Source organism: Anomaloglossus baeobatrachus, chromosome 2, assembly GCF_048569485.1.
Source record: "Anomaloglossus baeobatrachus isolate aAnoBae1 chromosome 2, aAnoBae1.hap1, whole genome shotgun sequence".
NCBI lineage: Eukaryota > Metazoa > Chordata > Amphibia > Anura > Aromobatidae > Anomaloglossus > Anomaloglossus baeobatrachus.
In genome coordinates this window covers 642160313-642178390 of record NC_134354.1, presented here as the reverse complement: position 1 = coordinate 642178390, position 18078 = coordinate 642160313, and the positions used below count along the sequence as shown (strand labels likewise).

General features: G+C 51.4%; 1 long non-coding RNA gene across 1 annotated transcript in view; it reads left to right on the top strand.

Moving 5' to 3' along the window:
• The first annotated feature begins 1947 nt into the window (after positions 1 to 1947).
• Positions 1948 to 18078, top strand: part of LOC142290461 (uncharacterized) — a 260636-nt gene continuing 244505 nt past the window's right edge. The window contains exon 1 of the long non-coding RNA XR_012750315.1: positions 1948 to 2022. This is a non-coding gene — a long non-coding RNA (uncharacterized LOC142290461). The remainder of the gene's footprint in view (positions 2023 to 18078) is intronic.

Genomic DNA, 18078 nt, shown 5'->3' with positions numbered 1-18078 from the left:
CTTGGGGACCCCTGGTTCTTGAAAAGTGTTCTACTCCCGTCCTGTATGCAGGTGCCGTGGTTCCGTTGTGGGGCCTTCCTTGGAACACAACCACAAATCCTATATAGCACTGTGCTCCAGGAACTGTGGGGGCCGGAGGGACATGCAATCCCCTGGCCTGCAGATTTTGGTGGACAACCTGAAGTATAATTCACCCTAGGATTCTGCACCCTGTACTGCACTGGTCCCGAGGGAGCAATGAAGCTCTCCCCTCAGCAACCGTATTGACTCCTGCGTCCCACCAGAGCCACTGGTAAAACCCGACTGCTCTCTTCCTCTCCTGCTGGAGAACTCTCTAACTGTTGTGTTGCTTCTAACTCCCCCTGGTGGCTGCTCCTCCGTCCCAGGTTCCCGCTACTAGTGGATTGGGGATCCCAGGTGTGGTGGGATCCTAATGACCGAACCGCGTTGGCGACCCCTTTTGACCCAAACCTAGCCCGGACCATGGTAAAGGAGGGCAACCTGGTTGTGTATATGACTTGTGTAAGTGGAACCGGTACCGACCTCCTCTGGATCCAAGTTAAGCACTGCACCTTAAGTCAGGTGCAGTACCCTGTGGCGACTGGAGCCTCAGGGGCACCACATATGCATCTGCCTAGGACTCTGCCTCCAGCCTCCCCTAGTGGGGAGCACTTTGGGAGTGTATGTGATATTACTGAATGCCGGCGGCCGCCCAACACTTTTGTGCAGCTGCAGGCATTCAGCACGTTGAGCAGTGTCAGTAAGACTGCTCACCCTCTCTCTGCCTGACTGCCACCACCATTGTCTCCTTCCTTGCATTCAATTGTATGTGTGTTTATAAGAGTGCTGCTCAGAAGACGAACTGTAATCAGCTCCTGACCCTCTGGGAACTCCAGCAGGATGCAGGCCACTTTTGGTACACATAGGGGACATCAGATGGCGCAATGCAGTGGTGTCGTTGCACCATCCAGAGCCAACTGCTGGACCAGATAGAAGAGGAGATCGAGGCTGCACTGGACGGAAAGCCTGGAGTAGGTGAGTATAGTTTTTTTTTTCTTTTTCTTATATTTGCCAGTGAATGGGGGACATAACAAGATGGACTGGCTGTGGAAACATGAGGGGCTGGCAGCAGGGCAGGCTGTGGAGGCATATGTAGAGCTGGCTGTGGGGACATAGGAGGGGCTGGCTGTGGGGGCATACAAGGGGCTGGCTGTTGAGACACATGTGGGACTGCCTGTACGGACATATGTGGGCCTGGCTGTGGGGAAATATGTGGAGCTGTCTGTATTGACACATGTGAGGCTGGTTTTGTAGACTTACATGGGCCTGGCTGTAGGGTCATACGAGGGGCTGGCTGTGGGGACATATGCGGGGCTGGCTGTGGGGACATACAACAGGCTGGCTATGAGGACATATACGAGGGACTGGGACTGGAGACATACGTGGGGCAGGCTCTGGGGACATGTGTGGGGCTTGTTGTGGGGACAGGCTGTGGGGACTGCAGTGACATGCATGGGACAGGCTATGGGGACTGCGACAACATGTGTGGGGCTGATTGTGAGACAATATAAGAGGGGCTGGCTGTAGGTACATCATATTCAGTGGCGTAACTACCGCGGTCGCAGCCCGGGAGGTTAGGGGCCCGGCGGCTGCCATGCAGATCAGCAGCCAGCTCCTGTCAGTGTGAGAGGAGCTGCGCTGATCTGTCACAGACCTCGCGGCCGCTATTTGACCCGCTGCCACCGCCGACACCGGGCCCCCCTGCCTGATGTCAGCGGCGGCACCGGGGCCCCCTACCTGGTGTCAGCGGCTGCGGCGTCTCCCCCGTCACCGCGCACAGTAATGATGAAGCATAGCGCGGCCGGTGCCGTGCTATGCATCACCATTCTCCCCCTGTGCGATGACGTCACTCCCGAACGACTGCTGTGCTGAGTGCACAGAGTGCAGGACAGGAGGACGCCGACCGCAGCATTGGGAGAACGAGCAGCGGGGAGGACAGCAGCGGTGGAAGGAAGAGAGAATGTGAGTACTTGTTTTTTTTTTTAATATAAGTGAGAAAACAGTGGCCAGAGGCTTGGGAAGGCAGTTCTGGGGAAGCTGCATTATTGTACATGGAAGCCTGGAGAGGCTGCTTTATACATGGAGGTCTGAGGAGGCTGCATTATATGTGGAGGTCTGGGAAAGCTGCATTATTATACATGGAGGCCTGGAGAGGCTGCTTTATACATGGAGGTCTGAGGAGGCTGCATTATATATGGAGGCCTGGAGAGGCTGCTTTATACATGGAGGTCTGAGGAGGCTGCATTATATATGGAGGCCTGGAGAGGCTGCTTTATACATGGAGGCCTGTAGAGGCTGCTTTATACATGGAGGTCTGGGGAGGCTGCATTATATATGGAGGTCTGGGGTGGCTGCATTATTATACATGGAGGCCTGGAGATACTGCATTATACATGGAGGCCTGGAGATACTGCATTATACATGGAGGCCTGAGGAGGCTGGGTGCATTGTTATACATGGAGGCTTGGAGAGGCTGGCTGCTATATTATACATGGAGGCCTGAGGAGGCTGGGTGCATTGTTATACATGGAGGCCTGGAGAAGCTGGCTGCTACATTATACATGGAGGCCTGAGGAGGCTGGCTGCATTATTATACATGGAGGCCTGGAGAGGCTGGCTGCATTATTATATATGGAGGTCTGGGAGGGCTGCATAATACAAAATGAAGGACACCTTATACATGGAATATAGGGGTGCCTTATGCATGGAGGAGTATGGGGCTGCATAATGCAATATGAAGTTTTATGGGGTTGCGTTATAATACATATAGGACTATGGGGGCTACATTATAATATATGGAGGACTATGGAGGCTACCTTATACATGGACTATGGGGGTGCATTATAAAACATTGGGGACTATGTGGTGCAGTGTAATATATGGAGAACTACGGGGTGAATTATAATATATGGAGAACTATGAGAAATTCATTATAATAATTGGAGGGCTACTTTATACAAGGAGGACTATAGGGCTGCGTTATAATATATGGAGGCCTATGTGGTGCAGTATAATACATGGAGAACTATGGGGTGAAATATAATACATAGAGAACTATGAGAAATTCAAGATAATAATTGAAGGGCTACTTTATACATGGAGGATTATGGGGGTGCATTATAATATATGGAGGACTATGTGGTGCAGTATTATATATTGAGTACTATGGGGTGAATTATAATGCATGGAGAACTATGGGAAATGCATTATAATACATGGAGGACTATGGAAGTGTATTCTAATATATGAAGGGTTATGTGGGACCCTTTATACTATTTGGAAGGCTATGTGGGGGCCATTATTGTATTTGGAGAACTATATACAAGGGGGACAAAGATACAAGCAGGGGATAGGAACGTTTTGGGCTGAGGGAAAAAGGCTCTTTTCCCTCAGCACCCAGCTTTCCCATGCTCTGCTATACATCATGTCTCAGCACCCAGCTTTCCCATGCTCTGCTATACATCATGTCTCAACACCCAGCTTTCCCATGCTCTGCTATACATCTTCTCTCAGCACCCAGCTTTCCCATGCTCTGCTATACATCATGTCTCAGCACCCAGCTTTCCCATGCTCTGATATGGGAAAGCTGGGTGCTGAGGGAAAGATGTATAGCAGAGCATGGGGAAGCAGTGTGCCGAGGACAAGATGGATATCAGAAAATAGGAAAGCTGGGTGCTGATAGAGGGATTTCAGATCATGGTAAATCTGGGTGCTGTGGGTAAGAGCCAAGTGTCAGCATCATTATCCTGTACCCCGAGTGTCAGTGTCATTATCCTGTACCCTAAATGTCGATGTACGTGGAGGGGGGGCCCAGGTCTGAACTTTGCACCGGGGCCCATCAAACTGTAGTTACGCCCCTGATCATATTATATGGGAAACTAGGGGAACATTACTGTATATCTGGGCTGTAAGGACATCATACCTTATAGGGGTCTGTGGGGGACATCATAATGTATAGGGGACTGTGGGAAATGTTATACTGGAAAATTTTCCAAGAAAAGAGAAACCGCAACATCCAGCTCATATATCTAAATTGACAAACTGCATCATGTGAGTGCCATGACAGTTGGAAGAATTAACTTTGTCCATTCCTTCAAAATCCAAGAGGTGGACAATCAGGCACAATATCGGAGTCATCAAGTCTGCTCATGACAAGGTCTATCAGTTCTAGCATATCAGTGGGGAGGTGGCTAATACAAGATCAAGACGTCTATTCATGCACCGTGCAACGCACAATACACAAGTCATATGATATGTCTTCCCCTGATGCAACCAACTAACAGAGCTGAAATGTGGCTCTCAAGGTAAAAAATGCTAGGGACCACTGCTCTAGAAGCAATCAGCCATAGATGTCTGTGTGTTACATTTTGTAGAGACAAGTTATGGCTGGAAGAAGTGATAACAGTCTGTTCTTAATAAAATTATTACTTAAACTGTAGATGTCACCAGTGAATCACTTGATTTACCTCTACTGTATATACTGTATGTACTATATGCACTGGTGAACAAGAAAAAACAGGGATTGCGACCACAACGCCCAAATGCTGAAAAAGTGATATCTTTATTAAGCAGGGTAGGTGAGGAGCGGCACAGTTTAGCTGGGTTTACACACTGCAACATCTCAAACGACATCGCTGTAACGTCACCGGTTTTGTGACGCAATAGCGATGTTGTTTGCGATGTTGCAGTGTGTGAAACCTATCAGCGACCCGGCCCCTGCTGTGAAGTTGTAATCGTTACAAATCGTTCAGGACCATTCCTAGGTCCTTTGTTTCCCGCTGTGCAGCATGAAGTTTCAGTGTGTGAAGACTTTGCAGCGACTTTGTTAGCAACTTCCCTTTCAAAAGGCTGCTTATCAACGTCCCCAACAACCAGCTAGGTCGCTCTGCAAGTCCGGATCGCTGTTGCGTTGTTGGCCAGGTTTGCCTGTTTGACTGCTCACCAGCGACTTAGCAGAGACTTAGGGAGGTCGCTGTTACGTCACAAAACCGGTGACGTTACAGTGATGTCCTTTGCGATGTTGCAGTGTGTAAACCCAGCTTTACAAGCAAGAACACGGGCAACAGGATTATCCGGAATCAAGGGTAAATACCCAACAGTCATAAAGAGAAATACTGTAATCAATTACATAATGTAATGAATATGGACAATACAACTCCCTATATTGTATAAAGACTAAATAGATGATGACATGCCCATATACAGTGCCTACAAGTAGTATTCAACCCCCTGCAGATTTAGCAGGTTTGATAAGATGCAAATAAGTTAGAGCCTGCAAACTTCAAACAAGAGCAGGATTTATTAACAGATGCATAAATCTTACAAACCAACAAGTTATGTTGCTCAGTTAAATTTTAATAAATTTTCAACATAAAAGTGTGGGTCAATTATTATTCAACCCCTAGGTTTAATATTTTGTGGAATAACCCTTGTTTGCAATTACAGCTAAGGCTACTTTCACACATCCGGCTTGAGCTCTGCGGCTCAATCCGGCTGTGAAGCCTATGCAACGGATGCGGTGAAAACACCGCATCCTTTGCATAAGTTTTTTACATGCGGCCGGTCCGGTTTTTGCCGCTTGCGGCATGCTACTGAGCATGCGCAGTGGCAAAAACCGCATGCGGCGGCCAGATGCGGTTTTTGCCGCATCGCGCCGCATCCGGCATCCATAGGGATGCATTGGGAAAAGCGCCGCATCGGCCGGATGCGGCGCGATGCGGTTTTTTTTTGCCGGAGCAAAAAACGTGCCAGGGAACATTCCATCCGGCCGCCGCATCGGCTAAATCTGCCGCATGCGGCAAAAACCGGACCGAACGCAAGCCCATGCGGCACTAATTAAAGTCTATGCAGGAAAAACGCAACCGGCAGCAAAAAAAAAACGGTTGCGGTTTTCCTGCAAAGTGCCGGATTGTGCCGCATTGCAAAAGCCGGATGTGTGAAAGCAGCCTAATAATCGTCTTTTATAAGACCTGATCAGGCCGGCACAGGTCTCTGCAGTTATCTTGGCCCACTCCTAAATGCAGATCTTCTCCAAGTTATCTAGGTTCTTTGGGTGTCTCATGTGAACTTTAATCTTGAGCTCCTTCCACAAGTTTTCAATTGGGTTAAGGTCAGGAGACTGACTAGGCCACTGCAACACCTTGATTTTTTCCCTCTTGAACCAGGCCTTGGTTTTCTTGGCTGTGTGCTTTGGGTCGTTGTCTTGTTGGAAGATGAAATGACGACCCATCTTAAGATCCTTGATGGAGGAGCGGAGGTTCTTGGCCAAAATCTCCAGGTAGGCCGTGCTATCCATCTTCCCATGGATGCGGACCAGATGGCCAGGCCCCTTGGCTGAGAAACAGTCCCACAGCATGATGCTGCCACCACCATGCTTGACTGTAGGGATGGTATTCTTGGGGTCGTATGCAGTGCCATCCAGTCTCCAAACGTCACGTGTGTGGTTGGCACCAAAGATCTCGATCCTGGTCTCATCAGACCAGAGAACCTTGAACCAGTCTGTCTCAGAGTCCTCCAAGTGATCATGAGCAAACTGTAGACGAGCCTTTATATGACGCTTTGAAAGTAAAGGTACCTTACAGGCTCGTCTGGAACGGAGACCATTGCGGTGGAGTACGTTACTTATGTTATTGACTGAAACCAATGTCCCCACTGCCATGAGATCTTCCCGGAGCTCCTTCCTTGTTGTCCTTGGGTTAGCCTTGACTCCTCAGACAAGCCTGGCCTCGGCACAGGTGGAAACTTTCAAACGCTGTCCAGGCCGTGGAAGGCTAACAGTAGTTCCATAAGCCTTCCACTTCCGGATGATGCTCCCAACAGTGGAAACAGGTAGGCCCAACTCATTGGAAAGGGTTTTGTACCCCTTGCCAGCCTTGTGACCCTCCACAATCTTGTCTCTGATGGCCTTGGAATGCTCCTTTGTCTTTCCCATGTTGACCAAGTATGAGTGCTGTTCACAAGTTTGGGGAGGGTCTTAATTAGTCAGAAAAGGCTGGAAAAAGAGATAATTAATCCAAACATGTGAAGCTCATTGTTCTTTGTGCCTGAAATACTTCTTAATACTTTAGGGGAACCAAACAGAATTCTGGTGGTTTGAGGGGTTGAATAATAAATGACCCTCTGAATAAACTTTTCACAATTTAAAAAAAAAACAAAAGAGAAATAACATTCTTTTTTGCTGCAGTGCATTTCACACTTCCAGGCTGATCTACAGTCCAAATGTCACAATGCCAAGTTAATTCCGAATGTGTGTGCTAATTCTGCAGGGGGTTGAATAATACTTGTAGGCACTGTAGACTCCAACCAGGTATTCAGAAAATATATGGTAGACCTCAAGGATAAGGTAGGTAGTATGCCCACAAACACTCTGGAGTAACATATGATCTATTATGCTAATAGGAGTTTAAGTAAAATAGCACAGATAGAGTGTCCTAGCAAATAAGAACCTGGGACACTCGCCCACCTGAAATGATCAAAATATATTAATAGCAAATGCTGAGACAAATGGTCACAGGTACTACTGTCGCGGGGGGGGAGGAGGGTGTCAGCACACTACGCTCACCCCTTCTGCTCGGGTCCGGCGGCTGCTGCTCAGTGATGGCTCGAGCTGTGGGCCGGATCCCGGGGGTTCTCGAGCGGCACTCCTCGCCCGTGAGTGAAAGGGGGTTGTTGGGTGTGGGAATAGTTTATTGTCCGTGACGCCACCCACGGTTGTGGTGATTTCACCACCGCTGCTCAATATGGGGATCCCGGGGATGGTGATGCGGAGCAGCCAGGTGTTGTGTTGCCCCTCCGTGGGGCCCAGTGATGGTGAAGGAGGTGCAGGGCCTGGTGGGCGCAGGGACGTGGGGGCAGCGCTGTGCCTTGCGGCACTGTGGTACTCACTCAGCCTGAGACGTTGACACAGTTTTACGGTAAACCACACGGCTGGAAAGACGGTTCCCACGGACGGCTGCACTTGCTCTCCCAGTAGGTGACGGTGATGTCCCTTTTCCTTGCACCTTTGTTTCTGTGTTGGTAGCGATGGATTCCCACCGGTAACCCGCTCCCCGGCTTCAAGCTGGGCCGGAGGAGCTCTACTCTTTGTCCGCAGGCGCTGGCCCTGAGAGACTGGTGCCCTGGCGGTGGCGGTGTCTCTCCTACTCTGGTTGGGCTGTTGCCTTCAATCAGGACTTGGTTGTTGGGGGATCTACGTCCCCTTCACTGACGGATTTGGCAAATTATGGCGACTCCTAGCCTTGCCAGGGTCCGAGAGGCCCCTGCCCTGGTGCTGACTGTCCTTCGGTACACTGCTCCAGACCGCCGGGCCACTACCCGTCCGCAGTCCTTCCAGGAACTTCCACACGGTCCCCCTCCAGACAGTCACCGCCGTTGCTGACCTTGCTGACCTGTCCTGCACACAGCTGGACTACTTCAGGCTTTCTTTCTGTCACCACTCTTGCTTTCCTCCTTTACCACTTTACTTCTTTCTACTTTCACTACTTGTCTACTCCTCTTACTTAGCTCCTCACTCTAGCTCCCCCTGAGCTTTCTGCACTCGAGCCCTGCCTGGGCTAATCTGCGTTGTTCACTCCTTCATGTCCCTCACTGGACTGCCTGGTTTCTCCCGCCTCCAGAGCTGTGACCTCCTCGGTGGGCGGAGCCAACCGCCTGGCCCACCCCCTGGTGTGAATCATCAGCCTCTGGAGGAAGGCAACAAGGATTTTTGGTTAGCTGTGGTGTTCCTAACTGGGATGTAGGGTGTGGTGGTGTGATGACCTGTGTCCCCTGGCTTGCCCAGGGCGACACATTCCCCCTTAGCAAAATGCAGACCGTCCGCGGGCTGCCGTCCAACACCGGTTTTATTTTTCTGTAAAAGATAACAGGGTAAAATAACATATTTACATTTTTAATGAATCTTCCCATAACGGGAGGCACATTTCTTAAACGTTGCAAACGGTTTACGGTCACGGTTTCCGCTCTCTCCCACCCAAGCAACCTGGCCCTGATGCTGCCCCTAAAGCCCAGGCAGCACCCCTTGACCCACAGTCCAGCACACGGTACCCGAGCGGGATCTGTCCTTTCCCTCCAGAGGGTAGCCACCGGTTCCTTTGGTGGCTGGGCCCCAGCCTGCTCTGCTGAGGGCCCTCCCTCCAACCTGCCTCTCCGGAGGCGGCATTGCGGAAAACGGTAACGGCAAACAACTTATTTACAAGCCACTTAACGTTTGTGGTTGCCCTGCAAGTTCACGGGCTTGTCCATGGATAGTCCTCCATGCAAAACAACTTTTTAAACGGTCCCCACGGGGACAACGGTGCCGGCTCCGGCCGGCTGCAAATCACTCAGATAATCAGGTTAAACTTCGGTAATCATTTTTCATCATTTTCAGAACTTTTTCAAACTTTTAAACAAACAAACAACCACTCTTTACATTCCCTGACCCCTTCTTCTCACAGAACGGTCTCCCTGTACCTAAGTGGGGGTCTACCTAGGTTTGGACGGGTGGACCTTCAGGGCCCGATGTCAGTGAGGCTAGACAGTGGGGTAGAGGGAACAATCGGTTCCTCCTCCCTGCTATAGTGTGGAGCAGGCGGAGGTGTAGGGGAGCTGGGTACAGGTTCATCCCTGGGCACTGGCACTGGTTCTGGCTCACGGTTGACCGCTTCCACTACTTCTTCATCCACGGGTTGTGGGAACAGTATCACTGGAAGAATCACCGCGCCGTTCTGTGTAGGCCAGTTTGCTGGGAAGTCACCCATTACAGTGTGGATTACCTCTGCTGCTTTCTCTGCTGGTGGAGGAACCGGTACTTCAGCCTCGGCCTTCAACGCTGGTGGGCACCTTTTTAGATGGTCCCGGGAAACTGTGGCCAGGGTGCCCCCTTGGTCACGGCTGATCTGGTAGGCCTTCCCATCTCCCCATTCTGTGGGTTGTATGACGTAAGGGACTTGCTCCCACTGATCATCCAGCTTGTGGGCCTTCCTCTTCCGTTTCAACACTACATCTCCTGGCTGGAAGGGACCCGCGGATGCCTTCTGATTGAACCGGTGCTCCTGCTGTTCTCGACTTCGACTGAGGTTTTTCTCCACATACTCCTGGATTTGCCAGTATTGTGCTCTCCTCCGACTTTCCCACTCCGCCGTCGACGGGAGTGCTTCTGGGGCCTCCAACCCCATCTCCAGATCCACCGGCAGGCGGCCAGGCCGAGCCCTCATCAGATATGCTGGGGTGCACTTCGTCGAGCTAGACGGGATATTATTGTACATGTCGACCAAGTCGGGTAACTTTTCCGGCCACAGGTTCCGTTCTTCCAGTGGTAGCGTCTTGAGGAGCCCCAGGACCAAGTGGTTCATTTTCTCACACATGCCGTTGGTCTGGGCGTGGTAAGGGGTGGTCCGGATCTTCTTGCAGCCGTACAACTGGCAGAATTCGTGGAACACCTCTGCTTCAAAGGCCAGTCCTTGGTCAGTCAGCACCTTTTCTGGGTACCCATGGGGTCGGCAAAAAAAAGCCTGGAACGCTCGAGCAGCAGTTCAACCAGTTAGGTCCTTAACGGGGACTACCACCATAAATCTTGAGTAGTGGTCTACAATGGTCAATGCGTAGGTGTACCCACTTCGGCTAGGGGTGAGCTTGACATGGTCTAGGGCGACCAGCTCCAGCGGCTGATGGGTGACTATTGGATGTAAGGGTGCCCTCTGGCTAGTCTCGTCCTTTCTCCTCAGCGTACAAGGACCACACTCTCAGCACCAGGCTTCCACCGATTCACGCATCCCACTCCAATAGAACCGCTCCCTCAACAGCATCTCCACCTTCTTCCACCCGAAGTGGCCAGCACCATCATGGTATGCCCGCAGGACAGTAGCCACGTCAGCTTGAGGAACGACCAACTGGCATATTTTCTCATGGGTCTTCGGGTTGATCAGCTCGCGGTACAGCCTCCCTTGGTGTAGGTAAAGCCGTTTCCGTTCCTTCCACAAGCGTTGGGCTTCGGCTGGAGCGGCAGGGTCTATTCCCATAGCACCTTGTTCCACCAGAGTCTTGACAAGGCGAACAGCCGGCGCTTGGTTCTGAGCTTCCTGCCACTCTTGACTGGGCCATGGGTCCAGATCCACCCGTTGCTGATGTACGTGTACCCTCTCAGTAGGCGGCTGGTGAAACGCAGGCAACTCGATCTCCTCGAGGTCGTCATCCTCGCACCCCTCCTCTGACAAATGGGGCATTCGGGAGAGTGCATCAGCATTTATGTTGACACGACCGGCTCGGTACTTTATGGTGAAATCATAGTTGGCTAGCCGGGCTACCCACCGCTGCTCCAGCGCGCCCAACTTGGCCGTGTTCAGGTTAGTCAGCGGATTTTTGTCCGTAAATGCGGTGAATGTTGCTGCCGCCAAGTAGTGGCGGAACCGCTCCGTGATAGCCCATACCAACGCCAATAGCTCGAGCTTGAAGGAGCTGTAGTTCTCAGGGTTCCTTTCGGTCGGCCGGAGTTTTCGGCTAGCATAGGCAATCACCTTCTCCTTTCCATTCTGGACCTGGGATAGGACCGCTCCTAGTCCCACGTTACTGGCGTCTGTGTGGAGGATGAACGGGCGCCCATAATCAGGGTACGCCAGGACCTCTTCTCCGGTCAAGGCCGCCTTCAACTGGCAAAAGGACTCCTCATGCTTGTCTTCCCACGACAGTGGGGCTCCAATGGGTCTACCACCTTTGGTCTGTCCCACGAGGAGGTCCTGCATGGGGGCAGCCATCTTTGTGTACCCCTTTATAAAGCGTTGGTAGTACCCCACCAGACCCAGAAACTGCCTTACTTCTCTCACTGTAGTTGGTCTCGGCCAGCTCTGGATGGCAGTAATCTTCTCAGGGTCGGGGGCGACACCGTCCGCACTCACCACGTGCCCTAGGTACTGCACCCTGGGTTTCAGCAGGTGACACTTAGAGGGCTTCAATTTCATCCCGTACTTGGCAAGGGACGCGAACACCTCGGCCAGGTGCTCCAGATGGGCTTCATATGTCTGGGAATAAACAATCACATCATCCAAGTACAACAGGACGGTCTCGAAGTTTAGATGTCCCAGACAGCACTCCATCAGCCGTTGGAAGGTTCCGGGGGCATTGCACAGCCCAAACGGCATGCTATTGAATTCGCAGAGCCCCATCGGGGTGGTGAAGGCGGTCTTCTCCCGGTCCTCTGGGGCCACGGCCACTTGCCAGTACCCGCTGGTGAGATCAAGGGTCGAGAAGTAGTTTGCAGTTCTCAGTGCAGCCAAAGACTCTTCGATACGAGGTAATGGATAGGCATCTTTATGGGTTATCTGATTGATCTTCCGGTAGTCCACACACATCCGCATGGTACCATCCTTCTTCTTGACCAGTACCAACGGAGCGGCCCAGGGACTACAGCTGTCCCGAATAACCCCTGCCTCCTTCATATTCCTCAACATATCTTTGGCACACTGGTAATGTGCAGGGGGAATAGGTCTATACCTCTCTTTGATAGGGGGATGTTCACCGGTGGGGATGTGGTGTTGGACCCCCTTGATCTGCCCAAAGTCTAGGGGGTGCTTACTGAAAACCTGTTCGTACTCCTGCACCACCCTGTATACCCCTGCCCTGTGATGTGTAGGGGTATCATCAGTGCCTACATGTAGCTGTTGGTGCCACTCCTTTGTCTCCCCCTGGGGTGGGGAAGTGCTAGTGGTAGGTGGGAGTGTGGATGGACTGGCTTCATGGATAGTGTGAGGGTCCAGGGTGAGCAGCTTAGCAATGGTGGCATACCGGGGAAGCCTGACTTCTTCCTCTCCACAGTTCAACACCCTCACAGGCACTCTCCCTTTCTTCACATCCACCACCCCTCTGGCGGCCATTACAGTGGGCCAATGATCAGAGGGTATGGGCTCCATCATGGCTGGGTAATCACACCCCTGCGGCCCCACTGCTGCCCTACACCAAATCATCATCTCACTCCTAGGGGGCACAGTCAACGGAGCTACATCCATTACTCTCACTCCACCAATCTCCCCTCCTGTTGAGCTTACATGCTGGCGGTACATCAGAGCCCGGATCTCACGCTGCACAGCTCTCTGCCGGCTTCCTGCTGCTGTGGCGGCCAGCTGTTGTAATAGGGTCAACACATCAGTCATACAGTGCTCTATCACATTGGTTCCTAGCACTATCTTCGGGTTATGATCACTGGGTTCATTCATGATCACAATCATACCCTGATGTTGCAGTTCAGCTTGCCCCATAGTCATAGCCACCTGTTTATACCCCACTTGGGTCAATGGAAGTCCATTGGCAGCAATCAGTGTTATACTAGTGTCTGGGGGTGCCAGTTCGTCCATTCCCCAATACCGCTGATACAACGTGTTCGGTATGGTGGTTACCTGTGATCCAGTGTCCAATAGAGCCATCATCGGTATACCGTCCACAGCCACGGGGATGATGGGTCGGGCCCCGATATATCGATCTCGCCAGTCCGGGGGGCCACGATGTTTTACTCCTGAGGATTGGCCCGGGGCCCCAGGGGTTGCTCGTTTAACGGGCACTGTCGGAAGTAGTGACCAGGCTTACGGCACTTGTAGCAGATTGGAGGTCTGCTCCGCGGGTTATTGGCACTTCTCCGCTGCATCCAGGGAACATCCTCAGGGCTGTCAGCGAGCTGTATCTGTGCTGGAGGCGGAGATCTGGTCAGAGGTTGTAGTGCAGCAAGGATCTTGGCGAGGTCTCCGTCCATGCGACGGACCTGGGCTGCCAGTTCTTCCACGGTGCTGCTTGGGGCTGTAGGTATTGGAGAGGTTGGTAGGGCAGAGGCCGCCACAACGGGGGCCGTCTCGACGGGCCACGGGGCAGGTTCCCGAACTTCTGCAGCTGGGGGCTGTAGCTCTTTAATAGCCCATTCCTTTAACACAGCAAAGTCCACATCAGGGTGTTCCAGGGCCCACAGCCGGAGTTGTTTACGATCCTCAGGAGACCTCATCCCCTGCGCAAATTGCTCCACCAACATCTTGTTGCTATCCGCCTCATTAATAGGGTTCACCCGCTTCAGTGTGCGGAGGGCGGTTTGCAGACGTAAAGCATAGTCCCGAATGCTATCCCCAGCCCGTTGTCGGCACTGGTAAAACTGCATCCTCAGCTCAGCTTCAGTCCGGGTCTCGAAGGCAGTCTGTAGCTTCTCAAAGATGGTGGCTACAGAGAGCCAGTCCCCCTCGGCCCAGGTCTCCGCTTCCTGCTCAGCCGCACCGGTTAACTGGCCTAGCACTATCGCTGCACGTTGCTTATCAGTCAGGGGGTACAGCTCTAGCAACGGGTTAAGCTTTTTCCGGAAGGCCTGTAAGGCATCCGGTTTCCTGTCATACTGCGGTAGCCAGGCAGCTCCGGGCGCATAGGGCAAGGAGAACGGCATGACCTGAACGAGCGCGGGGGCCGCGGCACCTCCCGCCGGTACGGCCGGGACCTGGGCAGGCCCATTCCCATCTGCGGGTGCCGCTGCGGCTGCGACCACCGCTCCTCCAGCGGCTCCGTCGGGCGCAGACATCTTGTTTCCGTCCCCCTTAGCTCTTTCCAGCCCCTCCTCTCTCGGGGCGGGGTTTTGGCCTTCGCGCCTCTACTACTCGAGAAGACGCTCGAGCGGGAACTTTTCGCGCCAAAGATGGCGGCTTCTGAAATTTTCCTGCCGGATATCTCCGGCGGTAACAAGGCGCACCTCTACCAAACGGCAGAGCGGTAAGATCCTGTTCGTGACGCCAAGTTGTCGCGGGCGGGGAGGAGGGTGTCAGCACACTACGCTCACCCCTTCTGCTCGGGTCCGGCGGCTGCTGCTCAGTGGTGGCTCGAGCTGTGGGCCGGATCCCGGGGGTTCTCGAGCGGCACTCCTCGCCCGTGAGTGAAAGGGGGTTGTTGGGTGTGGGAATAGTTTATTGTCCGTGACGCCACCCACGGTTGTGGTGATTTCACCACCGCTGCTCAATATGGGGATCCCGGGGATGGTGATTCGGAGCAGCCAGGTGTTGTGTTGCCCCTCCGTGGGTAGGGGTTGGTGATCCCGGGGCCCGGTGATGGTGAGGGAGGTGCAGGGCCTGGTGGGCGCAGGGACGTGGGGGCAGCGCTGTGCCTTGCGGCACTGTGGTACTCACTCAGCCTGAGACGTTGACACAGTTTTACGGTAAACCACACGGCTGGAAAGACGGTTCCCACGGACGGCTGCACTTGCTCTCCCAGTAGGTGACGGTGATGTCCCTTTTCCTTGCACCTTTGTTTCTGTGTTGGTAGTGATGGATTCCCACCGGTAACCCGCTCCCCGGCTTCAAGCTGGGCCGGAGGAGCTCTACTCTTTGCCCGCAGGCGCTGGCCCTGAGAGACTGGTGCCCTGGCGGTGGCGGTGTCTCTCCTACTCTGGTTGGGCTGTTGCCTTCAATTGGGACTTGGTTGTTGGGGGATCTACGTCCCCTTCACTGACGGATTTGGCAAATTATGGCGACTCCTAGCCTTGCCAGGGTCCGAGAGGCCCCTGCCCTGGTGCTGACTGTCCTTCGGTACACTGCTCCAGACCGCCGGGCCACTACCCGTCCGCGGTCCTTCCAGGAACTTCCACACTGTCCCCCTCCAGACAGTCACCGCCGTTGCTGACCTTGCTGACCTGTCCTGCACACAGCTGGACTACTTCAGGCTTTCTTTCTGTCACCACTCTTGCTTTCCTCCTGTACCACTTTACTTCTTTCTACTTTCACTACTTGTCTACTCCTCTTACTTAGCTCCTCACTCTACCTCCCCCTGAGCTTTCTGCACTCGAGCCCTGCCTGGGCTAATCTGCGTTGTTCACTCCTTCATGTCCCTCACTGGACTGCCTGGTTTCTCCCGCCTCCAGAGCTGTGACCTCCTCGGTGGGCGGAGCCAACCGCCTGGCCCACCCCCTGGTGTGAATCATCAGCCTCTGGAGGAAGGCAACAAGGATTTTTGGTTAGCTGTGGTGTTCCTAACTGGGATGTAGGGTGTGGTGGTGTGATGACCTGTGTCCCCTGGCTTGCCCAGGGCGACACACTACCGTACCTGGGGAGAGAGTCCCTGCATTTAATACTGATATGACTTTGCATTTATAATGGTATTCTGTTATCTCAGAGTCTTTACAATTTTGTACCAGCATCTCTGTTAAATGTACAACTTTGATATTTTATTATATTTCTGGTTTTTCAGAGTGTATAATTCTACTATCACTTTAATTCATTTAGTGCTGGTCTAGATGACTCTTTGTGTACATTCATATATGTGTAAACCCCTGGATTCATGATCTTTGCATTTGGGGTGCTTCTGTGCATTCATACATTATGACACATTTTAGGACCCAGTTTTTCAGATTCCCCTTCTTTTGTATATCAATCTGAATTTGTATTTTACAAACTCTACTTCACATTGCCGGCTTGGGATTGCTGCCAATTTTAAACCATGCCAGTTGTTCTTTAATAAATTATGCATTTGCACTTTATTCTTTCGTCCTCCTGTTTTTGTAATGCCTTGAGTGTGCTATACAGGTGCCATGTTTGGTCTGCCTGTTTTTCTATTTTTTTGTTGATCTCTGTATTAACATGGACAATTTTCGTAAAATGAGATCTTGCCTGCAAAAATTTTGGCCGGTATTGCTAGCAGATTGCATCTTGGCTCGGATACTTCCGGGCAGACCTATGCTCAGCATTCGTAGATCTAAAAATCTGCGTGACCATCTTGTCACCAGTCACTATGAGGGGGTTACTCCACCTTCCCCCTTTGGTAATGTGACTCCTGGTGTTGGCTGTACACCTTGTGGCCACTGTGTGGCCTGTCCAAACGTTGATAGGATTGATTCCTCTACAGACTCTGCAGGGACCCACACCTTTCGCATCAAGAAATTTATCACATGTACCACGACGGAGGTCATTTATTATGCCATTTGCCTCTGCCCCAAAATTGATGTTGGTTTGACAACTAGAAAGTTCAAAGTCCGCATAAGGGAACACGTCAACGGGATAGTAGCAGCAGCGGACTGTCTTGATAGTCTCTCATTGAAAACTATCCCTCGCCATTTTAGGCAATACCACCAGTCTAACCCAGCATTATTGAGGGTCAGGGGCATTGACCATCTTGATTCCAACATCCGCGGTGGTAAAATTAGCCAACGATTGGCTAGGATGGAGACCAAATGGATTTGGACCTTGAAAACCCTCCACCCCATGGACCTTAATGAAAATATTTCGTATGCCCCTTTTTTGTGATGGTTGTGGTTCAGGGGTGCTTCTTTTTAATTATCTTTTTCTTGTTTTTAACTCATTATACTCACATATACCTTTGCTTTTTATTTAGACACCATCCTCTAGCTTGATTGGATTCCATCATATATGCCTAATGTGCTCCATGAGTTGGATTCCATCGAAACATATATAGCTACCATCTGTCTACGGAGAGATTGGATATCCTGCCGATTCAACAAATTTAATTGACCATATTGATGTTCACTACCATATCTTTTCATCAATTGTTTTTTTTGCATGCCGGTTTGAATTATCATTGGAGGAATATGTTAAGTTGAATACATTATAGTCACGGTGATTGTTTATATTGATTCTATGCAATCACTGATTTAAGTAGATATTCCTCCAATGGTTAATGAGCCATATGTTCAGATTTGCAGCATTATTTTTCTTTTTGTTATCTATTTTTTGCTTATTATTTTTCTGCTGCAGTATGAGCTATATGTAAATGTGTGGTTATTGTTATTTATATCTTATCATATCCCATAAGATCTTGTTGATATACTTAATTTGACCTAATAATATGGCAGGTATCCTTGGTAGACGCCATGATATCCACGAAGGCTTCGGTAGCTGAAACGGCCGTCGGGTGGACGCGGGTATATGTGGATCTTCCGGCCTCTCTCCCCAGGTATGGTAGTACCTGTGACCATTTGTCTCAGCATTTGCTATTAATATATTTTGATCATTTCAGGTGGGCGAGTGTCCCAGGTTCTTATTTGCTAGGACACTCTATCTGTGCTATTTTACTTATGATCTA